Raw genomic sequence first — 5,877 nt, forward strand, 5'->3', positions numbered from 1 at the left:
AAATAAAACTAAAAACAAAATAAAAAGAAACTGCAAAATAATTTTTTATATTTAAATTACAACATTTTTTTATTAAAAATGAAAATCAAATTAAATTAATTAAAATATTTTTTTTATATATTGAAAACACTTAAGTGACGAAATATTTAGTCGCTTAAGTTGGAAATGTTCGTCGCATAAGTCTATGCGACGAATTTTTTTTCGTTGCTTAGGAGGCATTTATGCGACGAAATCTCTGTTCGTCGCTTAAGTAGTTAGCGACGAAACGTAATTCGTCGCTTAAGAGGAACATAAGCGACGAAAATACATGTTTCGTCGCTTAAATACCTATGCGACACCACCTATGCGACGACTCTTAAGCGACGAAATTTTCATCTCATAAGTACTTATGCGACGAAATTCACTCTTAAGCGACGAAACCATTTCGTCACATAAGTCCTAACTTCTAGTAGTGCTTGTGCTCTGGAGGGTTTCTTGTTCTTTGAACCGAAAGGACGTCCTCGCTTCTTCTTCATAGCAGCTTTCAAGGTGGCATGCTCTCTAGGGATCAACACATTTCCTCCAGCACCCACCAAATTCAGAGATCTTGCAGTAAAAGTCGATGTAAATTGTGGCATCTTCAGCTTCTTTAAAGGTACATCATCAAAGCAAGACTTGAACAATGAGAGCAGTGGATCTGCGAGTTTAACTGGGGACTTTGTGAGAGCCGGAGGCTGCTGCCTCTTCACGACCATCTTCAAACTTATTGGAGCAAGAGGCAATGCTAAGGTAAGAGCATGTAGCTTGTCAGCTTCATCTGTTGGCACCACCGAATCTACTTCATCTGTTTGCACCACTGAATTTGCTTCATCTGTTGGCATCACCGATTCAGCTTCTAACTCCACTTCATCCTCACGAATCATATCAAGTAAAATATATTAAACTTACTTTAATGCAATTTTGTTATGTGTAATGTTTCATGATTTTCATCTCGATTGTTATGTGAGATTCACACAAGCAGGTGGTTACCCAAAACGCATATATCTGCCGCTCTTGAAGGTTTCTAAAGGTTCAACATTTAATTATTTTGTACATTTGGCTTGTTTATGCTTATATATAACTCCGAGTACTAAACAACAATAAGCATTTTCTAAATATATCACGTCCAAAAAAAAAAAAAGGAAAAAAAAGAGAGAGATGGAAGAAGTAGCTAGCTAGCATGCACTTGGTATATTCCTATGCGCGCATAAGCATTGGTTGGCTATGGATATCATACTATACAAGTTAAAAAGTGTTGCTTTGAATTATAGTACGTGATACTTCCAAGCTAGAGTGGATAAGTCTGCTTGGAATGTTTCACACAAATACGACACAAATCAAGACAAAGGTGGTGATGATGTGATTCCACGTATAGATTTGAAACAAATAGCTGTACTGTAGTATTAAGCTTGTTTTAAGCAAATATCTAAGCTCGTCAAGTTTGGTGAGAGATGAACCACCAAAGCATAAAGTTTCATCACAAGCTAGGCAAGATCCAAATTAAAGTGGTAGGATAACGGTGCAGTATCCTTGATTGGTCATTATCAATAGTGTAGACGTAAAGTTCCGATTCGTATTCAAACTGATCAGATGTTACACACAACAAACTGAACGGAATGGACTCGGACTCTTGTACGTTGGTCACAGATTCACAATACGTTTACACTTAAAACAACCGTGAAAATGACACAGAAGGATCAATATCCACTAAGGAGTAAAGACCTTCCTTCTTTTGTTGCATGATTACTCTTCTTCCCTAACTGAAGATTCATATTTCCGTGTAGCACTAAAAAATCCGACGAGACTCCGGTTGTGACCGAAAGTGACAAATGCTAGAAAGAAGAAAGTCTCATGTGAAGTCAGGTAGTTTCCGATCGACTAGTTTGCTAGCTTTTACCGAAAGAGATTTGAAGGCTCTACAAGTTCCCCACTTGTAGCCAAAACAAACCACAACAGAAATATCATTTTCGATCTAGATGTCAAAGATGGTGATCAATGGTAGTTAATTAGAGCTTGCTATTCATATAAAGCCACCAAACTCGATCGATGTCGACTGTGGAACAGGCAAAGCATATAGTCATCACTCGGTGCGAAACTGCGCGCGAAGTTAGCTTACTCCAAAGATATACATGTCATATATATCACGATTTATTGGAAACAGTGGCCGATCATTATAAATGTAAACCTGCAAGGATCCCAGTAACGTATATATGCCCTAATAATACCATGACTTCCTATGTTAACGTAGACGCGTATTCCTTATATATATTGCTCGATCATCTCTAAAATGTGGGAATTAAGTTTGGAACGTAACAAACGGCCATGCCAGTTAGGGTTTTACATGCTGTGAACACGTACAGCAAACACAACGAAGAAGCGTAATTGACTCAACTTTCGACATTTATAGATCGACTCCATGGATTACAACTTCAATGAAAATACTGACTCCTGTTTCCAACTCATGTACAACATGCATAATTAACTTGATGTGATGAAAGCAACACAAATATTCAAGACCCATAATTTGTATTTGTATATATAGAGTCGATCGGTCAGACATCACCAAATATTTCCAAATACGTACGTTAATGAATTGTATATGTCTAAATATTTCCAGTCCAAAAACGTACATATATGCTAGCTAGACGTATTACTAATTTACTATGACTTGATTGAAATGCTCGACCAACAAAAAAAGAGACTTGATTGAAATGAAGACATCAATAATTAGCTGTTAATTAATGGGTAATGCTTGCTATAGTTTCTCCAAGCTAGCTGTGGCTTAATTAGTTGATATGATCACTCAAGCGTATGGATTGGTATGATATTGAAGATGCACGATTACACCATTATATGATTTTGTAAGGAAGAAATTGTTTCATTCCCCGTAAAAGGAAGTTAGCTAGCTGTTAAACCCTAATTCTAAGTCTGGTGATGATGGATCGGATGACCGATCGAGCAGGATTTTAGATGATAATTCACGATTGACTTGATTCAACAAATTAAAACAATGCATGCATATATGCAAACTGGATTGGAGATAAAAAGAAGAAAAGAAGTTACGAGAGACTATATGACCTTATTGTAACTTTGAACAGAAAAGAGTAACTTATAATATTGACGAAATTAGCTCATTACAACCAAGCATTAATCTTAATGTTGTTAATTGAATACTTCCTTAATTAATTAGTTGGCAATTGTAGAAATTTCTCTCGCGATCGGTTGTATAAGTCTCATTTGTGATATATATACGTGCTCCTATATAATATATTGTTTTAGGATGTAGACTTGGAGTATCACATTAGTTAATAGATATCGCATGAATTATGTGAAGCAATAATTTAAACAAAGAGATCTGTATAGCTGAAGTCAAATATTAGACATAATTTTTTGTACTAGAAGTGTATATATGCATTGCATAATTCCCACGTTTTCAATTTGCTAATTTGTTTGTTTTTCTTTCTTCTTCAGTATCCATGCGCAGCTCGTATTCCGAAGTCAAATATTACATGGGTTTGAGGACCCGTAAGAAAATCGAGGTATACGTATTTTGAATCCAAACATATTCAACCTACAGTATAAGGAGAAGATAATTCAATTATAAATGACGAAGGATTATATTGGCAAAATTAGTTCTCTCGCGCGTGCATGTGTTAGTTTTGAAGAACGAATAATTTGATCTTCCTAAGGATATTTCTTATCACATGTAACACGGCATATTATCGTATTTTGATCAGTGTTGAGTTTTTTAATGAATGACATCCATGTTTTATTTGAAACTCTGTTAAATATCCTATTTCTTAATTAGCTGCACACTAGTATGTACTTAGTTGAGCATTATTGTTTAGCTTAGCAGTTCGCGACTATGGTAGGGTTCTCACTCTCCGCCCTACATACATTCATAATTTAGCTAGGCACTCAAATTTTGAATTCAGCTACGTACGGTAATATTTTCTTTTGCTCGAATAACTAAAAGGGGACTGAAATATGCATTTCTCATTTTTCATTTCACATTTTTTTTCTCTCTTTTAGTAACTTACAATTCACACTTATTTTTTAGTAACTTAGATTAAGGAATGCTGTTATGCAGTGGCAAACTTAAGTGGCTTAAGTAAATTAGGTGGGAAAATAAACCACAACTCCTCGCATTCTAGCTATTAGGGTTTCTTACAGCGTGTTTTATTGTGCATGATCATCCTTCGCTACGATGATGGGATGTTCGATTCTCACATCCGTAAAGTTCGATTAGGGCGCCGTGAAGCTCTCAAAGACATTTACATTGCAATTCGACATGTAGGCGTTGCTAGGTTATGTTATCTCACTATTCAGCCAGCAAGGCGCGCAACACTTGTCAAAAATATTATGTAAAAGTAAAACTAGCTATGAGTATGCTATCAATGATAATGATGAAGTGCATGTATAAGTTTTTAGAGATTTGTATCAATTTTCCTCTCATATATATTTGTTAAACCCTTTGGTTAATAACAAAACTCATATCGATCCTAGACTAACACAATAACTTGATCATATTAGGCTAAGAATGTTCTAAACAAAAATTAATACATGATTTTATCATTTTTTCAGCATTTCATCATCCCCTCGATCCAATATAGATCATCTCTCCTTGGAGATTAGCCATATATATGGTGGTTCATGTCATTCATGATCTAATTAACCTATTAGGCTATTATAGACCTAACTAATAGTTACGTATTTTTCTAAACCAAATCGAAATTAATGTACTAAACTATATGATATGTAGCACTAGTCAAGCTAGTGATATATCAAGTAAAGGGATAAGACAAACCCAAATATATAAACGAGCTATGGTTGCCCTGCCCTATCAGATCAAGAATCATTTCAGATAAAAAAGACAAACATTTGTGATTATACTAATGATCATGACTAGTTCAGTGATGATCAACTTTACTTAGAAATTACTAAACAAGTTAATATAATGAAATTTTTAGGTGAGGAGTGAGGACAATGTCGATAAATGATATATATGATCCAACGTGTTTTTGTGTTTTGTAGCTACGAGATGGTGCCCTGCATGCATTAGATGCCTATATATACAAGAGCATGCCCACGTATCGACAGATCTATACCATACAAAAGCTAAATAATCCAGCTAACTTCTACGTACGAACCTTTTGCTATTATTCTTCGAATGACATAGAAAGAATCAAACTATCAAAACATTGATTGTGTCCACGTACATTTTCAAATTTGAATATCAGCTAGCTGGGGAATGATAGCTATTATTGAAGCATATTGCATATTTAAAAAACTAACAAAATATATTTCAAATAAGATAAAACGTGATGCATATAGTATCACGAAATGTGAGACATTCGATCTCAGTCGAAAAGCATAAATGTTGTATTTTAATTCGAAATTTTTTTTAAATAAAAAAAAAACACACCCTCATTTACTGACCTACCGATCATGATACATATCCTCGATCTATTCAATACACCAAGTATTTTGATTTTTCGTTCTAAAATTTGATGGCTAATAAAAAGCGACAAAAATTGTGAAACTAATATATAATGTCATTTGGACCGAATCCTTAATATTTTTGATTGTTTATATTTTCTTAATTTATTACACATGAACGTTTCGGTAAATATTATTTAACGTATATAAGCTCAATAGACCACTGATAAAAGAAAAGAAAAAATAACTTGAGGTTCTGAGTTAAATAATTTAAGATTTTGCATGCAGGAGTACTTTAAACAAACAAAAGGAAACAAGATACACAACCATTATGATACCACGAGAGGGAGCAAGGTTTAATCTTGAATTGACTGCTAATTGGCTGATTAATTAGTTTACTTGATGATCAATCTTGCATGT

The sequence above is a fragment of the Fragaria vesca genome, linkage group LG3 (genome assembly GCF_000184155.1).
Source record: "Fragaria vesca subsp. vesca linkage group LG3, FraVesHawaii_1.0, whole genome shotgun sequence".
NCBI classification, from domain to species: Eukaryota; Viridiplantae; Streptophyta; class Magnoliopsida; order Rosales; family Rosaceae; genus Fragaria; species Fragaria vesca.